This window comes from Panthera uncia (genome assembly GCF_023721935.1).
Source record: "Panthera uncia isolate 11264 chromosome B3 unlocalized genomic scaffold, Puncia_PCG_1.0 HiC_scaffold_1, whole genome shotgun sequence".
Taxonomy (NCBI): Eukaryota; Metazoa; Chordata; class Mammalia; order Carnivora; family Felidae; genus Panthera; species Panthera uncia.
In genome coordinates, this window is record NW_026057582.1 from 131,888,851 (window position 1) to 131,906,641 (window position 17,791).

The following is a 17,791-nucleotide window of genomic DNA, read 5'->3' on the forward strand; positions in this document are numbered from 1 at the left end:
GTTCAGGGAAGACAGCCATGGAGAGGGATGCAGGCTGGGTCCTCCCACGCCTGGCCTGGCCTCCCTGAGACTTTGCTGGGCGTCCAGCTCCCTCCGCCTCCCTGGGGGCAGAGGGGTGGGGGATGGGGCAGCTCTCAGATCAGTTCAGATTTGGAACTTTCCTTGGTACCCCTTGAGAATAAAAAAGGCTGTCGGGGGCAAGCTGAATAAGGCACATCACCTATCTTACAATAGTGTTTTTCACACTGTGGGTCGCAAACCGTTAGTGGGTTGTGAAATCAGTTTAGTGGTTTACAGCCAGCACTTTAAAACAACAAGATTAAAAAAAAAAAAAGCCTCAGTGTATCATTTACAGAAAAGGTAAGTGGGTTTTTTTGTTTTGGTTTTTTTATGATCATAGGTACATCTATCTGTGCCTGTATCTCAATCTAGATTGTATAAAAATATCTGTACTGGGTGAGGGTGAAAAGTTAATTTCTTTCCATGGTTTCGGGGTCAAAAAAAATTGAAGAACATCGGCCTACCCTAGGATGTCACTGTTGGGCCCAGCTGACCCTGAAGTCGTGCAGGGAGGCCAAGTCTGAGGCTCAGGGCCTACTTTGGCCACATGGACTGGACAGCCTGGGATTAGGTGACCACTTCATTGGGCCCCGTCTCTCCTTGGAGTGAGGACATGTGGGGCAGCTGGACGAGGAAGATTGAAGACAAGAAGCCTCCTTGGGAGGCCTCTGAGTGTGTCTCTAGCTGTAGCCAGATCCCTCAGCTCTCCCTTACTGCGGTTGTTCATGTTAGCTTCTGAGATGTACGGACTGGAAAAAGAGAGCCCGGAAGAACTGGGTGATGGCGAGGCAGAATGGGAAAACAGGAGTTTGTCAGCATGTGTCAGCAGCCTTCAGGGCCCTGATGCTTATTTGAGCTTAGGGGCTGGGCAGGGACAGGCCCTTGCCTTAGCTGAAGGCATGACATCCAAGATATGGAAGAGTTGGGAGGCCCCAGGGCTGGAGACCTCTGTCCAGGCAGATCAGTCCCAAAGGGCCCCATGGGGAGACCATGAGTGAGAGCACGAGGGTCTGGGGAGGGAGCAGGTCCCACCAGACTCCTCAGTCAGAGCGCTCACCTCTGCTAGCTGTGAGCTGCGTTGGAGAAAGACAAAAGTGTGTCAAACTTTGATCATTCACTACAGGAATGCTTTGCAAATTACTAAGAATTAGAGACTAGCATCCGGAACACTGAGAGGAGAAAATATTTGAATGTGTATGTGTGTGTGTGTGTGCGTGCACGCACACACACACACACACACGTGATGCCCTGAGTGGTTGCTAGGGGTGATGGCACAGCTAGGAGGATGTCCTGTGTCGAGCATCCCTGAATCTGGGTGGTAAGAATGCTACAGAGAGAGGTGGCATGTTTTACTAAGGAAAAAATTACGTAGAATCTAGCACACTGCCCTGAATATAGATTACATGCTTAATTTCATTGGGATGATTTTTTACTAAAGATTTCCGAATTATTTGTGCTTGCTAATCACTGTGGAGATGCGGAAGAGGGTGGGTCAAAGGTGTCAATGCCCAGGATGTGGGCAGTGTGCAAAAATAAAGGAAATTGGGATTCCAGTGTGAAATTAAAGCTCTGGCTTTCGAAGCTTAGAGTGTGCGCTGCTCTTTGCTTCCTTCAAAACCCCTTTTATTTCCCCACTGAGAGAGAACCTTCTCTCATTTCCCCCCTCCTCCCTTGTTCCTTCGTGCGCCCCTCCTCCCTGCTGCCCAGGGCTACCCACGTCCCTGGCTTTCAGTGCACCACATAGAGGGTAGAAAAATGATCTGGGCTAAGAGGAGCTGTGGATTTGGGGGTTGGGTCTAGTCTATGCTACTTTCCAGGTCTGGGCTTCCAGAAGATTGCAGCTTCCGTTTACTCCCATTTCGGAGTACCAGTAAAGGATCCTACCTGCCTCGGATTCATTACTGAGCCCACGTGAGACAGCGGAGGCCGTCTGGAAGGCACTTAGCTTGTTATTGTCATCTCCACCATCCCCGGGGACACCCTGAGGTGGCAGTGGCTGTTCATTAGTGGCCATGTCCCACGACTATTTCCACAAGCACTTTGGAGAGCCCCTGTTGGCTAGCGTTGTGCCTGGGGCAGGGTGGAGAGGGGACCCACAGAGGCCAGAGGCCAGAACGTCCGCCCTCTAGAAGGTTCCTGAACTTGTCTGGGTACAAACAGAAGCACACAATGGATGTGAAGGCAATGCCAGCTTGGATGAGATTGGGAATCCAACCGCCTGAAATGGGATTTCGCTGCTATTGTTGCTTTCAAATGGGATGCACGTTGCAGATTGAACTTCTGTGTGAGTGAAAACCCTTCCTGACGCCCCTGGAAACATCTTCCAACTTCCACTGTGTGGACTTGAGTCAACGAAACTACCCTTTACAGGCAAAGGTTCCCAAGAAGACTTAGTATTAGAAGGTGGTTGGAGAAAGGAAACTCACTCAGAAACCACACGGGCGACAGAGTGACCTTTTACAAAATAAGATCTTGCAAAAATTTGAGACCACACACGCCTACCGTCTCTTACTCTGCTAGCAGGTAGTAAGTGCTGCAGGACTCTTAATCCAGGGTTTGTGTCACTTCTGCGCCCAGGTGTCCCAGGGCATGGCAGCGAACTCACAAGAGTGCCACAGGATATTTTTAAAATGTTCAAAGTGAACACAGGGACATTTGCCAGGTGCCGTGCTAGCAAGTAGTTTGGACCTAAGTACCTATTAATGGGGCCATCAGGTGTATCTTTTAGCCTGGGGGTACTGCAAAGCATCACTGAGACACCAAGGGCACCTCGAACCAGGAATGTTTGGCAGCCCTTTATGGGTTCGGGTGGCATCATCATGGATACCATCTGATGGACAGAGGGCAGTATGCCGGCTCACAGACATCTCTTCTGCGTATCCCCTGCTCAGGTTTGTCATTGGCCAGCAACTCTGAACGTGCCATTGCTGATTTGTATCTGTCAAATGGTTGCATGTTCGGGACAAGCTTGATCGTGATTCATAGCACCCACCGATAGTTGGGCCCTACAGGCAGCTGGGATCCCTCTGCCTTTTGGGCTGAGAAACAGCCAGTTAGCACAGTGGCTAACTGTGTCAAATGGACACAACAGAGGTTGGCAGAGTTTGCCTTTAAGCCATCTGATAACAGAGCCCGCTCCTCCTCCTTCCAGAGCTCGTCACATTTCTCCTTGCTGCAGGTGCCAGCTGGGATCTCTGCTCACTCCTTCCTCCCTCCCATCAGCCTTCTCCCGCAGGCCCTCAAGGGGCCTGTCCCCGCTTAGCACCCCTCCCGGAACTGTGCATTCTGCCTTTCTGGGGCTGCTCTTGACCGTTGCCTTCAACCGCCGTTGGAATTTTCTCTCGCTAAAATTCTCAGCAGTTGGTGTCCTGGTTCTGCAGCCAAGTGGGCTGGACTATCATGCCTCAAGGACGCGGTCCAGACCTTCGTGTGGGGACCCAGCAGCAAGCATGCTGGAAATGCCCAGTGAACTTGTTGATAAATGATTCAATTATGAACTTAATTCCCAGCATGGGTTCTGGGCCAGTCAGGGCTGCATATGACACCCTCTTGTCACTGCCTGATGATGGTTTTCCAGGGGCTCTCTCTGCCTTAGCTGAGGAAAAAGTTGATGTAGTGGCCTTGCCAGGCCCAGCAGATCAGGTTTTTGGGGCCTGGGAGACTTTGGCCCCCTCGTATGGCCCCTCTCCTGTCCTCCCTGGGCTCTTGTGTGTGTCTTTCCCAGCAGGCACCCGGCCAAGTGCATTCAGCTCAGCGATGGGGCAGGGCTGTATGGAGATTTATGTGCTGAATTTAATAACCTTTCTCCCTTCTCAGGGCGACAGAGGAAACCAGTATCCCCAAGGTGGAGGTGTCCCCTTCCCCTGGGAGCCCTGCCTCCTCACAGGCTGCCATGCTTTGTTGTCCCTGTGACTCACCAAGTGTGTGCAGAGGCTGGAGGGTGGGCAGGGGCTGGGAGGGGCTGGAGAAGAGGCCGGTCTTGCTTCTGACACTCGAACTCCTCAGAATTGCCACCTGCCCTGTGTGTCAGCACTGAGAGGGCATTTTAGAGATGGACAGAGGCCTGGCCTTTTCCATTTTTTGAGTACCTTGAATATTTGAAAAAAGAAGAAAAATGCCAGAATTGGTACAAAAAATTGTAGGTGGTATATTCTATTTAGATGCTTAATAAAAAAATGCTTCTAAACACTTATAAAAATACAATGGCTACGAGGACCCTCATTTGGAGAGAATGATTCCATAGATCCATAGACCATAGATTCACAGTCTATGATTTGAGGTCGTTTGTGGATGAGATTCAGAATGCGTGGCTCTCCTGGTCCTCTGCTCCCCTTCACCTCCGTGTTAGATATGGGTGCCTTTGGCGGGGCAGGGTGGGGGGTCTCCTGCTGGAGGGCTCGGGGCCCCACTCTTCTACAGGACAAAAGCCTTCAGATCAACCTTGTGCCCCTGGGGAGAGGAGTGGTGCCCTCAGGCTGGCCTGGCCTGGGCAGGGAGGGTCTCCTTGCTGGGCTGGGGTGAACAGCAGGTGGAGGGACACAACCTGAGTCATCCGTGGGACACGATGCCCCCTTCTCCTGATGTCCTCCTCCTCCAGCCAGGGGCTCATCACTGGGGTATCTGGGTTACCTTGGTTACGACATGGGAAAAGGAAGTTTTGTGAATGGCTTCTCCTTGGGTGCTTTCAGACTTAAATAGCTCCATCATTTGTGGCCAGCTTTCTGCTGGTTTCCTTCTGTGATGATAGCAGCCGCCAGTTCGCCTCATGACATGCCTACATCAGCCAGGCATTGTGTTAAGAGCTGAAAATACAGCGGTTATTCACGCTGGCTGTCCTGGGGGCAGGGGAGCTGACCGTTGATTTGGGAGAAAGGCACAAGTGTGTGAGTCACCTCCATATAATGAAGTGAGCACTCTTCTTGGATTATGACAGAACCATAGAGGAGAGCCGCCCACCCAGGGCGGGGCATTCCTGAGAAGGTTCTGGAACAGAGAGGGAGGCTGAGCTGAATCCTGATGAAGAAAGGACTTAGCCAGGCTGGAGTGGGTTGTGAGAAGATCCAAGGGACGGGGGCACCCAGCTTGGGTCGAGGTATAGAGGTGTGACAGAGCAAGGGTTGAGAAAATGGGGGCCTGAGTATCCAGGAAACAAGTAGGGGTGGATGTGGAGTGGGAATGAGGGGGCAGGGGTCTTATCTCTCAGACTGGTGAGGAGCAAGAGAGCGAGGGGGTCCGGTGGGTGTTTTGGATGAAACTCTTTAGTTGCAGTATGAAGAGACAGATCTCAGTGGGGGAAGGGGGGGTAGGGCTTGACTGGAGGAGGTAGATGATTGTATGTGTAGGGGTGGCCCTGGGGAGAAGCCATCAAACTAAGAAAGGAACAGAGTTGGGTGACAAGGTGTCTTGTGGCCTCAGGGGCAATGGAAGGGAATGTAGCTGGGCCAGGCTGATGTTGGGCAGCAGCACTCAAGACCCTTCCATAATAGGAGTGAGGCAGCTGGGAGGGTGAGAGGAGCAGTGGAGAGGAGAAATCCATGGGGACAGATGTGTAAGGGACAGGGGTAGGAGCCAGATGGGGGCAGGGGCTGGGAATGGGGGAGAGGAGAGCTTGGTGGAGAATCCAGAGGGCACGATTGGGTGGTCTGTCCCTCGTGTACCCACTTGGGCATTCTGTCCCACCAGCAAGTGCAGGAACTCTGGGGTCACTGACCTGAGGCTTCAGGGTTGATATCTCCCTCCAGTGCCTGCCTAACACTGTGCCTGACACACAGTAGGTACTAAATTAATGTTAAGTCCACTGAACACAAATACAGCATGGAGGCCAGTGAGAGGAGGGCTGGAAACATCCAGTGGCTTTGGCAATGGAGGCGGGGCATTTCTGGGGAGTGTTTCTGGGGGACAGGTGGAAGCGGAAACCAGATTTCTGGGGAGTAAGGGAGGAGGTGGAGGAGGCAATTTTTTTGGGTGGAGTTGGGTGAGTCAAGGGGTGAGGAAATAGAAGACAAGGAGTCTGTCTATTCTTTCTAGAAGCTTGGCCATGACAGGAAGGAGAGGAAGGGCAAGACTCATGGTTGAAGCACTTTTCAAACATTAACAGTAACTTTTATTGCTTCCTCCATCCCTACAAAGATTGGGCGTTCCTTACAGAAAATCTAGGAAATGCATATAAGGAGGCAAAAAAAGTAACAAATAAAAAAAAAAAGAAAATCGCCCGTTAATCCCATCCATTGGCAATATACGCTGTTAAACCTTGCAGTCCTTGCCTTCCAGACTTTGTTGCTGTAGTTTTTTTTAGTAGAAATGGGTGTCGTGCATCACATTTCTTACTTTGCGACATATCTTTTTCACTATCTCTTGTATAACTTCCTCTGTCCGAGCTACTATTCCTCCAAAACATCCTTTAAAATTTTATCTATCTACCTAAATGGTCCAAATGGTTCAAACCTCAACACATACAAAAGAGGGTTGATTCAGTGAGAAGTTGCCTTTTATTGCCTGCCCCTGAGCTACCGAGTTGGCCTTGGAGGCAACTGGTATTTCCTTCTTTCGTCCAATATGGTGATTAGATACTATTCCAATGCATGTGTCTTTCAAAACTTATTTAAACAACTTCTCATCTTAGATATTTAGACGTGACTTAGTTTTATTTTGCTATTATACATCAGGCTATAGTAAGTCTTCTTCTAGCTAAATCATTGTGCACATACCTTGTCTTCCTAGACTACATTTCCAACAGTGGGAGTTCAGGGTCAGAAGGTAGAAAGACAACTACAGAAAACTTTAAATACCAGGTTTTCCCTCCAAGGAAATCAACGTCCATTGGCGTTCCCCTCCGCAGAGCATGAGAGTCTTTCTATCCCCACCTGCCCCTCCACCCGTGTTATTAAAACTCACTTCCTCCACCTGTGCCAATTCAGTGTTTTTTTTTGTTGTTGTTGTTTTGTTTTTTTTTAAAGGTGCACGTGAGGGCCTCTAACCGTCACTGTGAGTTGCATTTTGGGAGAAACAAATGGCAGCATGGGGGACGATAGGGGACCAGGTGTTGCAAAGGCAGTTCTGAGCCTGGAAAGGGCTGACCTGGCGGGAGGACAGAGAAGATTGAGCTGAGGAGTGAGCTGGCTGGCTTGTCAGTGAGCACCAAGCCCGGGGACAAGGCCCTTCTTCATTTCTAGAAACCCCGCCCTGGCCATGAGGAGCAGGAGGGCCTCCAGAGACCTGGAAGAATTTGTGGGTGAGGTCCAGGGACAACTGGTATATGGTCTGGGCTGTTTTTTGTTCTTCTTTCAAGAGGCAATCCTGTGGGTTCTTTGCTGACAGCATCCGGGGCGGGGTTCCAGGAACAGCACGGAGCTGGGTGCATGCTCTTGGGTGAGCAGAGTCCGCCTCTCCCTTGACTTTGCCTTGGGGTGACTGCATGTGGCCTTGTGCTCCCAGATGCAAGGCTGCATGATTCCCGATTGGGGAAGAGAAGCAAAGGGCTGTTAGAGACACGCACCCAGCTGGAGCGAGCGCGGAGAAAATCTGCCTCACCCTCATTCATACATTCCCGGGCTTGCAAGGTCAGCACTGGGTGTCGGATGGGCTGTTTCCTTTCGCATTCACCCTTCCTTAGGGACCCTCTGGAAAGTCCCTGCTTTTCCCATGCTGCCCCCAAGGGGAGCTGCTTCTCTCTGGTTGTTTTGCATACAGCAGACATCAGGCCTTTCTCCAGACTATTTAGTGTGTGTGTGTGTGTGTGTGTGTGTGTGTGTTTCCCCAAAAGAGAAACAAAGAAAATCGTTTGGTTTACAGTCTGTAGTTACTTGTCTCTGGGTTAGGATCGCTGGAGGTTGCCCCCGCCTCGCGTCCAGCTTGACTTCCAAGTTTCTGAGGCCACATTTAGCCCCTACTCCCCACCCCTGAGCTCCGTCAAGGACTGTCAACTCCCTTGAAATTGACACCCCAGAGAGTTGGAATGGGAATCCTCACTCCCTGTAAATTTGGAGTTGTATTTTGTTGCTGCAGCTTGCTCATTTCCTGGTTATTCTCATGGATAATTCTTGGGTTATCCTTGAATTGGATATATATGTATAGATATATCTTCTTTCCCCCCCCAAGGCCCTGTTTTTGTGTGTGTCAGGCATCATTTCCAGAGAGCCCACACTCCACCTAGATTCTATATTGGTCTCTGCATGCGGGGTTTAGGGCCGCTGTTACCCAATTACCACAAACCAGGTGACTTAAAACAACAGAAATGTATTGTCTCACAGTTCTGTGAGTCAGAAGCCAGAAGTCAGGGCATCAGCAGAGTTGGCTCCTTCTGGAGGCTCTGAGGGAGAATCTGTTCCATGTCCCTCTCCTCGCTTCTGGTCGTTGCTGGCAACCCGTGGCTTTCCCTGTCTTGTAGAAATATCACTCCAGCCTCTGCCTCTGTCTTCATATGGTGTTTTCCTCTCTGTATGTGTCTTTGTGTGTCCTCTCCTTATAAGGACAAAAGTCACTGGGTTTTAGGGCCCACCCCAATCCAGTAGGATCTCACCTTAACTAATTACATTTGCAAAGACCCTATTTCCAAATAAGGTCACATTCTGAGGTGTTCTGGGTAGATATGGATTTTCAAAGGTCACCGGTAAACCCACCACAGTCTCTTCACCTTCCGACCCTTCCTTCCACTGATCCGTCCCATGCACCTCACCAGAGCCATTTTTCTCAAACCTCCTTAGCAGGAGCAACCAACCCTTATGCCAAAAATCTCCAGTGACTTCCCGCTGCCAACAGAATAAAGTCCTATCTCTTTAGCTCAACTTCAGAAGACTCACCATAGTGTTGCTCCAGCGATCTTTTTCACGTTCCTTGTCTCCACTCTCCTTCACACATTCTCCAGCTGCATCTGGAAGGTCTTCTGTGGCATGGCACATACTGTAAAGGGCTCTTGTCTTCTGCTAGGGCCTCTGTCCCTTGCCTAGATGCTCTCCTTTTCAAGCATCCCTGTCATGTCATAGCCTTTTTTCTCTGATGAGAACATCCCTGGCCAGTCGAGATCAAGGGCTCAGTGCAGACCACAGACCGACTTCGATGCCACCCCCTTCCTTCCCCCATCCTCAGTGGCGAGCGATGCTACTCTCTGCCAAGTGGAATTTTTATCCAAAGATAAGCCTGTGTCTAATACGTCTTTGGGTCTTTGGATTGGAAAATGATGCATTGAATCTTGCGACTTCTTGGCAAATGACTGTGGGTGCCACTGCTGTGAGCACATGAGGGGGGTGATTTGAATCTGAAGCAACCAGGATGCTCATGGGTCAGTGCATGAACTCCATGCCTATAGCCCCACTAGGTCTGAAGCAGATGAAGATCCCCTGTGTGGAGATAAAATGAGGGGAAGGAGAGAATGGCTGCTGTATTGAGAGTCAAGGGCAGTGGTCTTTCAAAGGAAGACGTAGGAGAAGCAGATCCCTAAGGTTGGGTACTGAGGGGCACTGGGCTCAGTGGGAAGGGTTGTAGTGATATCCAGCAGGCCCCCTCCCCATCCTCCCTGATGGACGGTTGGTGAGCAAGATGGCAGGTGGGACAGGGCTAGGGAGGGAGGTAAAATGGAGACATAGGGTACAATGAACAGAATGGGTTCCAACACCTTTCACTTCCAGCTTTCACAGATGCCCTGAACACTTGAAAGCAACAAGGAAGTTTTCATTGCAAAGAGTGATGCTGGCATCTTTTTCTAGCCCCTCCCAAGTGGCACTGATTGACCATTGACAACTGGCTCTTCAAACTCTCTTCCAAAGCATTGCATCTCTGTGGAGACACATGAGGAATGTAGTTCATCTGCAAGTAGGTTTCCTCTAAACTGTCTTGCCTCATGTGCTCTGTCTTTTTCCTCTGCTCATACCTCAGTTGCATCAAAGCCCCATAGGCATTGTCCCTGGGGATCAAGAAGCAGTCCACCCCAAAAGGAATAGCAGAGACATAAAGAATTGGAGTGAGAGAGAGTTCTGGGCAGATGCTCAAGGTGTGGGTGGCAGGTTGAGCCCACTGATTTGTGACATTCTGCATTTCAGGTACTGGGACATTTCTAACATCAAAATCTTTGAAGCCACCAGGGCTCTTTCTTGCTGGGTCTTGGCAATACTCCTTCATGTCATAGGTTTAGAAACTCAGGCTAAAGAAAGTACCCAGGGAAAAGTGCTTGCCCCTGGAAATGTTTATGATAGCTCTGCTCCTTCCTCTATTGACTCATAACTCTGCATGCATGGTCTCACCTGGCTGGGTTCAGAAAATAGTTATCTTATTATAAAAACAGTAAACCCTTGACTCCATTAAATAATTATAGCTTCTTAGACATCCCATCTAAAAAGTTTCCCATTTTTCTTCCTGACAAATTGCCAATTTGTGCATTTTAAAGCAGATGGATTTAGTAAAATTTCCTTTGTCAGTAAGTATTCTGTGCAGCAAATCTGTTTCCAGGTCCTAAAGGCGACTTTGCTCAGGTTCAAGCCAACAACCTCCACCCCCCAACCAAACAAAAAGGAATGACCCCAGTTTGAGTTAGTCGTATCCATATACATGAAGAATGTCCATGAGTTTGAAATGTTTTAAGAATCATGAAGGGCGGGGGAGAGGAGAAAAGAGGAAAAGGATGAATTGCTTATGATTCTGCTCTTAAGGAGTGATTTTATGTCACTGCTCCCTGCTACTGGAAGTTGCCATCCACCTCTGACCAAAGTACAAAGAACATTTGACACAACATAAAACATGAAAAGAACTTTCAGTGGCTTAGTGTCCTGGCTGTGACTCAAATGTGCATGCCCAGGCAGGCTCCACAGTGGAGGTCTGGCTCCATTGCTCTACTCTAGGAGGCTGAAGCAGATGTGGTCCATTAATATCACTCTCTTGCCAATAGCAGTTTCCATCGATGGAAGCTGGACTGATCCAACTGTAGTCTTACTTCTGAAACATCCAAGGATTCTAGGTAGCTGCTTCTGTGTTTCTTTTTCCAACTAGACAGTGAATTCCTTGAGGGAAAGGATAATGTCCATTTGGTTTGCATCTGTAGACATCAGCTCAGTAATTGGCACATAAAGGCACTCTGATAAAAAAAATTTTTTTTTAATGAAATGGTTTAAAAACAGCAAGATCCTCTGTAAAAGTAGGACATTATACTCCTCTAGTTTTCTTCAGAGCATATAAATATTTGATAGGAGGTTGCACCAGGACTGGGATTCTGACTCCTAGTGGTGCCGGGATCTGGGGCTCCGGGACTTAGAGACAGAAGAGATGGAACTCTGGTTCCGTCAAGGACAAAGCTGATGGGAAACTGTGGCATGGGTGTTAGGAGGGAGGGTGAATTAGTTTCCTATAGCTGCTGTAACAAATTACACCAAAAGATGAGTGGGTTAAAACAACACCAACTTATTAGCTTAACCATTCTGGAAGTCAGAAGTTCAAAATGAGTCCCCCGGGCTAAAATCAAGGTGTTGACAAGGCTGTGTTCCCTGGGGAGGCTCTAGGGGAGAATAGTTTTCTTGCATTTTCCCATTTCTAGAGGCCATCTGCATCGTTTGGCTCATGGCCTCTGCCTCCGTCTTCAAAACCAACATCTTCAAATCTCTCTCTGACTCTTACCCTGACCCTCCTGCTTCCCTCTTTGACTTATAAGGACCCTTGAGATTACATGGGGCTCAACTGGTTCCCCATCTCAAGGTTACCTGATTAGCAGTCTAAATTCCATCTGCAACTTTAATTCCCCTTTTCCATGTAACATAACATATTCACAAATTCTGAGGAGTAGGGCATGGATGGCTTTTGAGGGGAGGCATTATTCTGTTTACCACAGAAGGGCACCTGGGTGGTCATGGAGTCCAGCATCCTCGTGCTACACTTGAGGAAACTCAAGCTCCAAGAGTTTATTGGAATTCCAACTGTTTTCCTCCACAGGAGAGTTAAGCTCACTCTAAGGCCCGACCGTCTGCACCCAGAGCCCTAAGCAAGACTCAGCAGGAGGCCCCTGGCCTCCTCTTCCTCCAGTTCTTTCTTCTACACCTGTGCCTCATTGCTTTCCCACCCTGTCCAGGGGAGGGTGCCAGGGTGTGTGTGTGTGTGTGGGTCACAGTACACCTGACCCATGTCCAGACTGGATGGAGAGTGGCCATTTCATGGGGCCAGAGAATGGATTGGACCCATCCATAAGAGCCCTGTCATTTTTGCAGAAGCATGAGCTCTTAGAAGTACAGCTTCTGGAGAGAGGGGAGGATAGGTGATGGGTATTGAAGAGGGCGTCTTTTGGGATGAGCACTGGATGTTGTATGGAAACCAAGTTGACAATAAATTTCATATATTAAAAAAAAAAAAAGAAGTACAGCTTCTGGAGCCACCTGCGTGGCTCAGTGACTTAAGTGTCGGACTTCAGCTCAGGTCATGATCTCACAGATCCTGAGTTCAAGCTCCACATGGGACTCACTGCTGTCAGCTCAGAGCCCACTTCAGATCCTCTGTATCCTCTCCCCCTCGCCCCTCCCTCTCCTCTTTCTCATAAACAAATAAACATTAAAGAAAAAAAGAATGGGTGTCTGCATGGCTCAGTTGGTTAAGTGTCCGACTTTTGATTTTGGCTCAGGTCCTGATCTCACGGTTTGTGTGTTCGAACCCTGTGTTCGACAGGGCTTCTGCACTGACAGCGTGGAGCCTGCTTGTGATTCTGTCTCTCCTTCTCTCTGTCCCTCTCTCTCTCTCTCTCTCAAAAATAAATAAAACGTTTTTTAAAAAAAAGAAAAAGAGAAAAAAAAGAAAAAAAAAAAGAAGTACATCTGCCAGTTGCCTAACTAGGACACTGAACTCAAGGGACTTGGGGCCTCAAGAATCTGAAAGCCTGTATTGTCCTTACTAGGAAGTCCATAAAAGGGGGAACTAGTGGGTGATCCCCAACTGGCTGGTTCACAACTGACACTGATATTGCTGCTGGGGCCGCTGCTGTGGGTTTCTCAGCCTGGAGACCCTGTTGGACCATGGCCCATTCTTGGCAAAAGAAGGTTCCGGCTGCCGAGTGTCCTTTGAGTAGATGCGGGTGATTCTGGCCCCAGAGCTCAAGTTTAAGGCAGTAGGTGGTCCAGGAGGCACAAGAGCAGGTCCCCGGTCAAGGCCGGGGCCAGAGGAGAAGACACAGGAGGATTTACTGCATGAGACATTTACTAGGAAAGAGCAAACCACCATCTGGGGGAGCAGAGGACCAGGGGACGGGACAGGTCTTATTCCTAAAGTTCCCTCCTTTCATGTCACTCCGTTCTGTGTAGCTGGCCAGCCCCTTTACCTTCACCACAGCCAACAAAAGCCTCTGGCCAAGGACACGAGGGCCCAGGACCTTGCTTGGAATTCCTCAGAACCCTGGGATGCAGCCAGTCTGGTGGGGGGAAGATGGGGTGTTAAGGGTGGATGGGACCACTGAGGAAGGCAGGCCAGGCCTTTGGAGGCAGTTGACATGGCTCCGTGAAGCACAAGGGGACCATGGCCCCCTCAGCGTAGGGCTATAGAGTTCCCCATATGTCCCCTGGCAGCTGACAGGTGGAGACAAGAACCCTGACCCGAGAGGTGAGTGAAAAGAGAAGCAAGGTATCTTCACCCAGGGGAGAGCCCATGTCCTCTGGCTGAGTGCCTGGCGAGGTTGGGATCACCATGAGCAAGTTCTACTTTGATTGAAAGTCTCTAACCCAGGATTCTGGACCAAAACCTCAGCATCCTCTGAAGGAGACACAGCTGAGGATCCGAAAGGGCAGAGAGAGCTTGTGAGGAAACGGGTGCAGGTGAAACTGGGGAGAACAGGTGGAAATGGGTCAGGGACGTGGCTGAGGCTGAGGTTGGCGGTTCCAGTGATGATGGAGGTCGAGGAAGATGACGCGTCGGGGATCAGGATGTGCTTCTGAGACACAATATCGAGGAAGAATGAGGTGGGGGTATCGATCAGCCTGAGGGATATTCCTTTTGCAGATGGGCAGTGTTGATGGAGCCCTGCCTTTTCAGCGGTGCTGAAAACTGGGCAGCCCCAGGGAGGAGAGAGGCCTTATATACTTTGTCTATGCCTACAGCTGCAGACAAGAAGGCAGGGCACCCGCCTTTCCCCAGAAGAATCAGTTGAGAAGGACATAGCCGCTGCCCCTAGGGAAGCCCCTGCTTCCTTCCCGTCAGGGCCCTCCAAAGGCTGCACAACCCAGGCCCCCAGAAGTGAGCCCCCCTAATGTGTAGTGGAAAATGAATCCTAAAGGAAGGCCAGACTGCCACCTGACGAGCACCCTAGACTGGATGTCACTTGGAGCCTCCTGGGGCTCCGGTGCCCTGTGAATCTCTTCCTCTTGGAACCTGGGCAACAGATATCTAGTGCCTTGCTGGGCCCCAGGCTCTCCTGCCAGCAGTGCCTGAGATGGGAAGACTGAGAGCTAAGATTCTCCTTTAGGAACTCAGTGTTCAAAAATGTGCCATGACCCATGGTGGCCCTTTTTCTCTTGGGGCTCCAGAGAGCTTCTGAGCTGGACAGACAGGAATAAGAGAACCCAGCAGAAATGGAGGGAGAAGCAAGAGGTAAGATCTCTGGCTGAAACGAGGCTGTTGGGGGGCAGCCTCTAAGACACTCTTCCTGGTGGGTAAGAGCTGAAGTACTCCAGAAAGCCCACCCAAGGAAGTCCCTGACCCCTGGGCACGGGACGGCCCCTTTGGGACTGATGAGTTCTCAGGCTTTGGCCAAGTTTGTGTTTCTCAGAGGGACCATGGCCAACCTCTGGTGCATAACTGTCTATGAGTGGAGACTGGATCTTGAGCAGAGAAAAAGTACTGTGGGCTCTGGAGCAAGGAGAACCCCCAAAGATATGGGATGGAGTCTGGCATTTCTGGGAGCTGGAGCAGGCCTGGGTGGGAAATGCCAGTGGGTGGCATGGTGTTACGAAGTTACTTCTTCCCAGAACTTATGAGACATTGAATTCATTTCTAGAATTTCTGTCCTAAAACCATGAGTTAAATGTTCTGTGTTTTTTGTTTTTGTCTTTTTGTTTTGTTTTGTTTTGTTTCTAACCCAGTTAAGCACAGGAGTTTGATAATGGCCATCAGGTAAAGTGTTTGGAAATCTGGTCTGCGAAGACCAACATCATTATATTTTAAAGCGCTGACGTGTACCTAAATGGCTATATTTTCAGATGAGCTTGAGTATGATTTGTCAAGATCTATAATGTCGCCATGAGAACTGTAACCACATCAAACCTATGGATTCACTTGGGAAGTGAAGCCATTGTTGTTGGATCTAGCGTTTTCAATTCAGAGCAGCTTGCATAGACAGGCAGAAGGTAGTGGTTAAGAACACAACCTCTGAGCCTCGCTGCCTGGGTTTGGGTCTCTACTTTGCCTCTCTGGCCTTGGGCAAGAGCCTTAAGATTTCTGTCCCTCAGGTTCCTCATCTGTAAAATGGGGATTAATCCCAGGGTTATTGTGAAGATCAGGTAAGTTAATAGATGTAAAATATATAGAACAGTGCTTGGCATGTACTAAGGACTCAAACGTTCCTACTATTATTATTTCTAATTTTATTTTATTTCAGTTCTTTAAAAACTGCATTCCATTTTTGTGGATTCTGCAATGCTTATTTTATTTTATTTTATTTTATTTTATTTTATTAAGGAAAACTTACTCCTTCCTTTTTTTCTGACCTGACAGCATGCCCAGGAAACAAGGTGGTTTGTTTTGGGGCTGAGGATTCTGGAAAGATGTTAGGAACAATACACGGGAATGTAATTTTTCAGTATCCCTAATCTACGCTCAGCCTTAAGCCCTGTGCCCTTTACAATGGTGTGAGCTTGGTAAATGGTCGATAAATAATTTCAATACATTCACCAAAATCATTTTTGGTTGTTTCTAGGTCCAGAGTCTGGGAAAATGTCATTGGAAAGTAGCTAGCACGGAAATGTGAGTTTCCCACCCTCTACTATTCTGATATTCTCAGGAGCTGGGAAGCTGGCATAAAAAATAGTCAAGGTTTTAAAGCTGCAATGGACTATATTCTGTTTCTTTCAAAATTCTTTTCACATCCTCCCTGGCAGAGAGGCCTGCCTGCTTTCCTATCAACACTGAAGAATGTATAGCAGCATCTATATATACAGCCTGAGGTGTGCTCCCAGAGCCTGATGGTTGGAGCTGCCTCCCTGGCTCTTTCTTCCAATTGATGGAATGGTGTCTGTAAAAATGTTTTGAAAATATGAAAAGTGGCAAATTGGCCTTCATGACAAATAGAACTTAATGTAACATATTTTACACGTTAAATCTCCACGAACAAAAGCAATCTCTAATGTTTTCTTTCTCAGGGCAAATTTCTTGGCATTTACATACCTTCAGTGTTTTACTGTGATCCTGGCTGGTGGGGGTGGGGAGTTATCATAATAAATAAAACAGCTTTCACCTGTATGGAGCTTATGATTTATCTGATAGCAACCCATTGTATCTCACCCCCGAGAGAGGTGGGGTGCAGGTGATGGGGAAGAGGTCCTCATGTTGCAGCCCCCAGATGGAACCTGTTTCACTCCCTCCCCTAATCCCCCAACTCCCTGCTCCTCCAAACCCTGGGCTGTTAAGTGCTCCTTTGAAGGAGAGGGAGTCAGAGGTATAGGAAATACCAGCTTCTGAGACTTTGATGGCTGAGCCCAGTATGGTCTGGGGTGTCTCTCCCTGAGTTAATGGCATGGGGACTCCCCAACAGCAGTTGACCCAACTGATCCACTCCACTGTGGGAAAAGTAGGCCCTGCTTCTCCAGTGTCCCAAATGGGGTGTGGGGTGGCAGTGGGCACAGGGGACAACTGTTGAGGCAACTTCGACCCTTTGACACCCAGGGTTGCTTTGGACAGAAGCTGAAAGGAGGAGAATAGAAATGCACAGGGTTTGTGTTTTGCACTCCCCCCAATCCCCCATTGAAACAGTGAAATTGGGAGGGGGAGAAAGAAGGGACAGGGGACAGGCTTGTTTATTTTAATTTAATTTTTTAAAGTTTATTTTGAGAGAGAGAGAGAGAACAATAGGGGGAGGGGCAGAGGGAGAGGGAGAGAGAGAGAGAATCCCAAGCAGGCTCCTCACTTTCAGCCCAAAGCCTGACTCGAGGCTTGATCTTATGAACCGTGAGATCACAACCTGAGCCAATATCAAGAGTTAGATGCGCAACCAACTGAGCCACCCAGGTGCCCCCAGGCTTGTTCATTTTAAGGAGAGTAGAGTGGAATCAGAAAAGATAGTCTCATCCAGATGGTAGTAAACACGATACTGTTTTTCAGTGCTTATTGTCTGCCTGGGACTGGCTACCTGGTACTCATCCTGGGTGTGGATTTCTCAAGTTGCAAACTATGGCACACATGAAATACTTCCTACAACTTGATTTCTACCCAGAGTTGTCATTTCATCTGACAGTAGAAATTTAATGATTAATTCGCCATAGTTCAGCCACTCTGGGTTTTCTGAGCATGCTTGGAATGTAACAGCTTAATTCTTTCAAAGCTCATCCATCACCCTTATGCCTCCCTCCCCTGGGATTTTCACCCAAGATCTGAGAGCCTTAATGGTCACTGGGGGTGGGGTGGTGGGGTAATGACCAAGGGGAGGGGAGTGGTTGTCTTGGGAGCCATTCCCTGTGGAGTGCCTGTGGGCCTTCTCCCTGACACTTCTGGCTGTGACCCTCTTGGTCTGTCTGCCATCCCAAGCCAGCTCTAAAATGAATGCACTCATGGTGGGGGCAGTTGTGGT

The 17,791-nt window shown here is 48.9% G+C and overlaps 1 long non-coding RNA gene across 1 annotated transcript; it reads left to right on the top strand.

Annotated features, from left to right (window-relative positions):
• The first annotated feature begins 3,262 nt into the window (after positions 1–3,262).
• On the top strand, positions 3,263–16,467 carry LOC125910275 (uncharacterized). The gene is made up of 2 exons (XR_007453929.1): positions 3,263–14,601; positions 15,926–16,467. It is a non-coding gene; the product is annotated as an uncharacterized LOC125910275 (long non-coding RNA).
• Positions 16,468–17,791: the final 1,324 nt, after the last annotated feature.